This window comes from Ptychodera flava, chromosome 14, assembly GCF_041260155.1.
Source record: "Ptychodera flava strain L36383 chromosome 14, AS_Pfla_20210202, whole genome shotgun sequence".
Lineage (NCBI taxonomy): Eukaryota > Metazoa > Hemichordata > Enteropneusta > Ptychoderidae > Ptychodera > Ptychodera flava.
Genome location: NC_091941.1, coordinates 36,441,117 through 36,450,044, shown reverse-complemented (window position 1 = coordinate 36,450,044; position 8,928 = coordinate 36,441,117). Strand labels below are relative to the sequence as shown.

Sequence of the window (8,928 nt, the reverse complement as noted above, 5' to 3'; positions counted from 1 at the left end):
ATCCCGTTATCACTCATTTGCCCGATAACAGAGTATTGTTTGTCGGTGTTAAAGCGATCCCACCCACCCATGCAGACATTGGGAGGGCTGAGAACGTCGACAAGCCGTTCTGCACAGCGTAACACGGTATACAATCCTAAAACAGGTACCATGATAATGTTTGTCCATTCGTTTCAAGAAAAGTAATTTCAGCTCGGCATATCTTATTGGATGATGTACATAAAGTATACGTAATTTTTTTGGACTGCCGCTTGAATCTCAGGACGTTTTTATCGGTGTGATACATTGAATGAACCCTATGCAAATTGCTATAAGCTTAGCTCTTCTAGATCTGTTCCGAAGAAGGCTACTCCAAAATTCATACAATTTCCAAACGCACCTACTATACCAGGGAGAGGGTTTACCATGAGTGGCCGTTAGTGGGACAGTACCACTTATTTATATCTGAATTTGGCTGTAGATAGTCTTTAGCAGGATCTCTCTCAAAAAAATATATTACGCAATTCCAGCACAGCGCTTAACTTTCATCGAAAGACATTATTCTAGTTTCGGCTCCAGCAGCTTCTACCTTGATATCAAATGCTGGCTATGATTTCTTCAAATCCTGTGAATTTGTCGTGGTTATTCACTTGTTGACAAGGAATTCCGACCGTTCATTCGGCCAGACAAGCTACTATTCACAAGCAACGTCCGAACACCGAGTGGCGGAACACGCCGTTTCCAGTACTCAAAACTGCAGTATTGTGTAAAACGATGCATGCAATGCTATGGTGTTACAATATACTGCAGCTGGTACAAGAAATCACCGAAAAACTTGTCCGTTTGACCAATGAGCATGCTGGACCAAACTCTTCTTATGTTTGCGATGGTCTTATTGTAAGCTGCATTTCATGATTATGAATGAAAATGCAAACCCAGGGTGATGAAATTTTAACGCACCCAAACTATGTCCAAAAAGTTTAGTCTTGTCGACAGCCGTACTGAACCAAAAAGCTTAGTTAAACCTATGTACCTCCATGTACATCCATGGCATCACGAATGTAATACCCAGTACAGTAAAGTATCTGTGTTCGTTGCCAACACGACCGGGATCAAAAAGTCAAATAACAACAAAGTCACACATGATGATACAGCTGGAAATAACTTTGATCTATCTTCAAAGCCATGTTGAGCGTCATCCTTGCTCATAAGCGGCCAGTTTCTTGTGCAAAATTTGGCATATTCAGAGAGCAGCGAATGGAAAATGAATATTCGCTGAGCTCTTGTTACTGAGCCAGGTTTCCATCAAAGTCTTACTTCAGACAGTTCTATCTAAAGCGAAATAGAACAGTTACTATAGCATACGATTTGTCATACTACGGAAGCATTTTGACAAGTCGTTCTGCTTAATACCGTACTTTCCCCACAAAACCAATCGTTACATTTTCAAGCGTTTAGGGGTCAGCAACTGAAAGCCTCTGTATTCCTTCGCTGTTCAAGATTTCTGAAACTTTGCCTCTACACTTTCGGCGCCTACGATCCCTCCGTCTTATACTTCATCGTGGAATTTTCGGCGCCGTTTTTAATGTGCAGGGTATTAATATTGCACACACATCAGTGACCCGAGTTTTTAATTTCCTTTTGTCGCAGCATGTATTAAGTGAACCACTTTGAAATTACGTGGGCGGGGAGTAAGCTTAAAGAGTTTCAGTAAATTGATATCGTTCTCGCAAACTTAAACTTGAAGAAAATTGAAAGATGTGAATAGCCCCGATTGTTTCACTGATAGAGGACTCAGATAATTTACATCACGTCCACGGAGAATTAAACACGAACTTTTTTCTGACACTACATTGGATTTGTACAATTAAGTGTTAAACCAAACTTTTTATTGAATTTCAGCGTACTTAACACCTTGTTTATTTCCCCGGGTTCAACAGATCACTGTAATAAACGAGAAGCCAGCTTAGCACATGAACTTAATCAGTGAACTTTTTCGATGCTTGCGTTTCACAAAGCGAATTTCTGTGTGAACAGTAAGGGCTAATTTCGACATTACTTCGTGTTAAAGCCCCAATAGCTGCGAATGTGCAATAAACCGATCTAAAAATATCCTCAGTTTTCCAAGATTTTTCTTTGAATAAGACCCATTAAAGACTGAAAAAGTGTATAACACTGCCACAAGTGTCGAAAGTGGCACATAAATACAAACGTTTTAACATCATTTTAGATTTCCCGCCAATTTCAAAAATTTATCATATGACAGAAATAAGGATAACAACAACAAAATGTTGGCCTTCGTGTGTTGTGCATTCAAGTCAATGGTATCATGCTTGTTTCTTTTATGTTCACGATGTGTATGTGCAGGAAATGCTGGGGGGGTTTTGTACTTTTCCGTGGGACGCCATTTTATGAGTGCGGCACCCGTTTATTATTCAGCCAGTCAAAACGTATAGGCATGGTCCAAATCAGTGATCTTTTATGCATGTCCTTCAGTTAGCACATTTACACGAACCAACTCTGGTTTGAAAATGAAATCATGAAAATAATGCATAAAATTGGCAGCTATTGGGGTTATAATCCATGATCTCGCATTCTCACTCGTTTACTATATCTCTTGTTCGTCTGCCAACTACGCTAAGGTTAATTCGATTTCTCGTCTCCGTTTTAATTTACACCAGTGTTCGAGTTCATTTCCATGTTAAGTCCGTATTTTACAGGTAATAAATGTCAATAATAATGGAAACTTGATCATAGTAATAATTACCCTTACTTTATGACGAATGCCGATATTTTGATATCTCCTGATCAACTCTTATTCGCCAGTCCTAAGCTGTGCAACGTCAGTGGTTCTCGGAAATGTTATCCATATCGCAAACCATATTACGCCAGTTTTATTTTGACATTTGCCAGACTTGAAAAATGTCACGATTACTTTTGTGAAAAATCCGCCGCTTTTAATTTGAAAGTAAAATGGGAACCGCTTGATGTTGGTTGTTTACATATCATTATAGTGACTGTAGAAGGGATTGGCACAGGCAGCTACCACTACATCATCATCGTCATCGTCGTCGTCGTCGTCGTCGTCGTCATCATCATCATTATCAGCATCATCATCATCATTATCAGCATCGTCATCATCATCATCATCACCACCACCACCACCACCACCACCACCACCACCACCACCACCACCACCACCATCATCATCATCATCATCATCATCATTATCACCGTCATCGCTACCATGACTGTTGTTGCTTTTCTTGTTCCGAAAGAACTGTCAGCATTTAAAAAGCCCCCTGCTTCATGATTGGTTTATTATTATCGATCGCCGTTCAAAAATTACCTCATCAGTGATGGAGATAACGTTCTTAAGTTACTATTGCCAATTCAGCCACAATCTTAAGTCAAACTAAACGAATCGTCGATGAATAAATGCTCCTTAGCCTGGACTAGCAGTCAGGTCATCTGTCAAACACTGCTATTACTGTGGTAACATTTGAACCCAGTAGAAACGAGGTACTGGGCTTGTTTATCATTTGTTACTTGCAAATTTGTTCTTTCAAGTAAATTATCCTGACACAACAGTAAGAAAGAATTAATTGTATATTTTTAATTTATGGTAGGTGGTGTTTGAGAGACCTCCAATTTTGAAACATTAAATCTTTATAACATTTATCATACATTCCAGGCTGTGTCTTTAATTTACGTTCGACCTCAACATCACATCTCCCGCCCCTTACAACTAGCCTGTATTTGGTGACCGTTTTAAACAGCAAAGATATCTTCATTAAACATCTTTTTTGCAAGATATGAAACATGTCAGCTTTGTTGAGATAAGAAATGGCCGTAAGATGCAATATAGAAGATAACGACAATGAATTATAGTCCCACTAAACTTCCCAATGGTCAATAAAAGATATCGAACTGCAATTCGGTCACTGACCGGAATACTGACATGTAAAATGCCCAATTTACATATGTCAGCATCCACTCAATTATTTTTTGCTCTTTGACTGCCTTTCCATAAATCAAAACCTGGGTGCTGTATCAAATATTACTCGAGTCAAGATGAAATTGAAGGGCTGTATCAAATATTACTCGAGTCAAGATGAAATTGAAGGGCTACGATAGTACCATAATTACTTTCGCCTTTTGGTAAACAAAGCGCACAGCCCAGCATAAAATATTATGTAATTATTCCTTTAGCGTAATTCAATACAGGTATTTTTCGAGATTCTTCCGACTAATTCTCGTTTTCTCTTTTCGTTGCTTTTTACCGTCTTTATATTCACATGACAGTGGTTCCAAAATGACTAAATTTCAATCTTAAAGAGAGGACAATCTTATTTGTACCCTGCAAGTATTGTTTTTGATTGGTCCCCAAGTCTACATGCCTTTTATTATGGTAGAGCTACTCAAATCTTCGTTTGGAAAGACTGACTCATTCACCCTGTAGTTCTATTAAAAATCATGATTCGAGACAGCGTTCTCCTCAACGTCATCATGTCACCAGGATACCATACAAATATAATGATCTTTTATCGTACCAAATTATCACCAACAAGCCATGGTATCGCGGAAACACGATTGCTGACAAATTAAGAACTTAGCTCTGCCAACGATCCGAATGTAATAGACTCAAAACCAGAGGCATGCTTGCTAAAACGTCAATATATTTGACTTCAAATCTCGAACGAAGGGTTTTACAAACGGACTCATCCTTGACGCGTAGAGTATGAAGTACCAAGCCAACAAAGATGATTCATGAACGAGGTCAGACTCATGCGGTGAAAGTCATAAAAATTCAACAGATGAAAGAAAACGATTAAAGGAACAAACGGAATTAAACTTATTTTTGATGATAAAGTTTATTATTATAGTTTCACATGAGTGGCGTCCTTGTTAAGACACACGTAAACATTATATGTAATTCAGTAACATGCCTTAGGGCAATGTGGTTAGTCGGTGGTGAACATATTCCTAAATTCTAGTTTTCGCGCACTGCAGCCTTACTAAACCTGTAAAATTAACTGAGTTTACGGGCTGCGTTTAACATGTGACAAAAGTTTAAGGTAGATGGGAATAGGGTGCGTAGATTTACCCTAAACGTACGTATTTTGTATTTATTCTAGTAAACTGTTTTTCAATATTCAACACAGATCATATCGTCGAAATCATAGCTTGTTTTGCCGGTAAAGAACAGATTTATGGGTATTTACAAAAAGTTTTTTTTTTTCAGCGGAATGAATTATGTCTCTACCCGGTAGAGGAAGCGAAACTAACATAAACGATGTCTGGCACATGTAGGGTCTCCTATAGATGCACAGAATATTCTACACCTTATTTGCTCAAATTATCGATGATGTTTGCCCTTATCATGGCAACAACATGCTCTTTACAGGAATTGTTCATCATGTGTTGACAATGTCTTTGTCACGCAGGGAAATGAGTATCAAGTTGTACCGTTCCTTATTTGAATTATACGCGAAGCGAATGAAACAGCTATAACAAACTAAATAAAGTTTCCAGTAAGGCAAACTTTGACAGTTGGAGCTAAGTTCACAGATAAGTTTTCATAAGTTTCAACAGTACAGGAAACCGTGATGTATTAATGTTTTGAGAAATATTTGCTGGTAGATAGTAGCCGCCGTCTGGTATTCTAGCCCAGTGTAAGACAAGTCTGTCAACATCGTGGCGGGAACACACTTGTTTGAAAATTGCATCAGCTTTAACTTTTGATTATTCCCCCTATCCAATGTTCTTTTTTGTTTGAAAATACAATTTTTGTTCTACTGCCAAAATAATGTCAAAATACCTAGTATTGAACTAATAAACACAGCCTTTGCGTGCAATGCCAGCTGCTATTGTTGACAAATTGGATTTTACTTCCTATCGGACTAGAATTCATTTGTCAACAACAAAATCGCATATTGCATTCAAAGAGTTTTGTTAAGGTAGCATACGCCTCGAAAGTGAAAGACTTAAACTTTCCTCAATTAAACATTCAACCATTCTCTTAGCTAGCAAAGAATAAAAATCAGGAGGGTCACCGTGCAAAGTTTGGTACTAGAGAAACTAATTGACTAATATTAACCGATATTTGAAATTCAAAATGGCCGCCATCTCTATGTCAACTCTATGAGGAAAAGTAGAATCCTTTTGAAAAAACCAAGACGGTGACAATGTTTTTCACTTCAAGAGCTTTAACATGAGCCACAAACGGTAGACCACAAAGGTGCATAACAATTTGAGAGTCCGAATATCTGTCCCCACGGCGCATCCTACCTTAACAAGGCTAAATAATTGTAGTTCAACATGCTTTAGGGAAAAGAAGCTGTATTTGGATAAAAAATGATGACACAATTATCAAAAGCTGCCGCTACTACTTAATTACGTATACAGAATATCAGTGAATGAGGTTTTGTTTGATTTGAACACATTTGATAGCAGCTTTCGTTGATTTAATCAAATCCCAAGAAATTGGAAGAAATCATCAAACACAATTAAAAGTGAATAATTGGTTTAAATGCAAATGACCCCACTTCTAAGCAAATGTTTGAAGTTTTTACAATGATTCTTTTTGGATTATTTGGACAGATCATGATCGACAAAATATTAATGACAAAATCTTAATCTTAATGGAGTTGGAGTCAGTCAGTGGATCTGCGCTGTCTTATTACTATTACCTTTGACCCCTATGTCTGCATTCAACTCTAACATTTTATAATCAGTATCTTGACGTATTTAAGATGGCACTCAGGATCCCGCAACTATGGTAACACGGTTGCCTGACAACTATTCCTTCTCGCCCAATCAAACTTGAACACGTACTTCCCATCACACGCAATTGGAATTGTACACACTTTTCACGCAATCTGTTATATATTTCATGACTTTTATTCAACTTGAAGTTAAATGAACATCTTGTATTTCTTGAAATAGGCAGTGTCACGTGAAATGAACACAAAATATTTTTTCACAAAAAAAAAAAATGTTTGAAAGGAAGAAAAAATGTTCTCAAGTCTAATGTAGTAACATTACCAATTAGCACCATGCACAATATACAGAGATTCTAGTAAATTTAGACACGACAGAGATTTGTGATCGAAATATACAACTAAATTTATGTAAACGAGTATTTTCGAACAACGGCTATGTTTGGGCTGGCTCTGTGACGAGGAGTTATTTTCATTCCATGCAGGTGTCGATGAAGTCAACGCCTATGCTAAATGATTAATAAATACAAGATCATGGTGCTGGCGAATCTCGACTATCTCGTCGAAGCCGATGAACGCTACATAAATACAATACCCTTGTTGGTGGAAACATATTCTGTCTTGGAAAATACATGTTTGTTTTGAAAAGATGAAATGGACGAAATCGGAATCATAATGAAATCGAACATAATTATGTCTTGCTAAATTTAGCACCATATAATACAACTACGCTGCGACATTATGGTAAATGATTTTTTCTCAAAATTCAAAAAAAATATATATTTTTAAATCAATTGCAAAGTTCTCACTCTTCATGGACTTACTCATATAAGATTAGGATACCCTGTTTGTTAAGGCAACGTCAGAGTGGAAAGCAAATTTAAACAGCTCTTCCAAGATTACAAATAATAAATGCAGCAAAAAAAATTTAAAATAGTACTCGTATAATCACTTTCGCTTACTCAATGCTCCAATCAACGATATCAGTTGCTTCGCTTGGGGTCTACGTCACATCAAAGCTGCGCATGTGCAGTACAAATGCAAAGAAATAAAATAAGATAAAAACAAAAACGGAACAAAGAAATTGACAAAAGCCCCACATGGCAACAGAAAAACCGCAGAACCACCAGGAAGCCAAACTGGTAAATTTCAGTATTTCATCACAATAGCGATTGCAAAGATAGACGGAGAAACAGACAACAAACATTGACACTTAGCTAAACTAACACTCATTCGAAACTCCACCTCTCTTTTGGAGGAGTAGTTCACACATCCAACAGATATAAATAAATAAGTTCTTTAAGTCTCGGAGGAGAAAAATTTATACAGCTCAAGTAATCTTTAGAACTCCGCCAATCACGAAGAGAGTCGAGTTTATAGAGATTGTAATCGAAACGAAGTTTTTAAATTTTTTTTAAGATTCATCTGAACATTGCAAAATATATAAACGTTTAAGATGTGATGAATCAAACATGTGTTTCGACAGAGAGATAATATTATATTAATAACAATGACAATAATAATAATAATAATTATCCAAGCTCTGGTATACATACTTTTTAAAGTTCATAATAAATAAGTATAGTTTTCGTTTCGTTTCTTTGTCCGTATTTTAGTCTCTAGTTGGTGACGATAAGCCTGTAATATAATACAAAAATAAATATCTTCCCATTCCGCTCCATGGCTGTGCTTGTTTAAAGCCGCTGTGCTCTTTTTGATAAGTTTGTACATCGACGCTCAGAAGCCCGCGGACGGCCGACGAATGAATACATACATAGTTGACAGGCGTTCTTCTCTCGCAGATAATGCTTTATATGGTACGAGACGACACATCACAACTACTCTTTGGTTATGCCCTTGGTAGTACTTTATTTTTACACGCAAAGTATCGATAAATCATCTAGTACAAGGATGGCTGCAAGAAAAATGGAAATAAAAAACCCATGAGTCGTTTTTATTTAACAGTGGGAGTTTGGAGGTGACTCAACTCATTTTTGCCATAGGCAGATTAAATTCCGTTTCGTCACCTGCCATGCTATACTTCATACAAGATTTATAAGTGCACCTTACTTTTGATGATATAAATTACATGTTGCTTGAAATTGAAATGAACAATATACAAACTGTGTCATATTTCGCCCGAATTACTGTTTTTAATTGGTCGCGTCTCCCTCGCGTGCAGAGTACGAGTCAATTTCCTTTATTGCTAAATTACGATTCAGTAATT

At 37.1% G+C, this 8,928-nt stretch overlaps 1 protein-coding gene across 2 annotated transcripts in view; it reads right to left on the bottom strand.

Moving 5' to 3' along the window:
- Window positions 1-6,863: 6,863 nt before the first annotated feature.
- Window positions 6,864-8,928, bottom strand: part of LOC139150324 (thrombospondin-1-like) — a 45,625-nt gene continuing 43,560 nt past the window's right edge. For both annotated transcript variants that reach the window (XM_070722625.1, XM_070722624.1), the window contains exon 22: window positions 6,864-8,616. The gene's annotated coding sequence lies outside the window, so the exon portion shown is untranslated. The remainder of the gene's footprint in view (window positions 8,617-8,928) is intronic.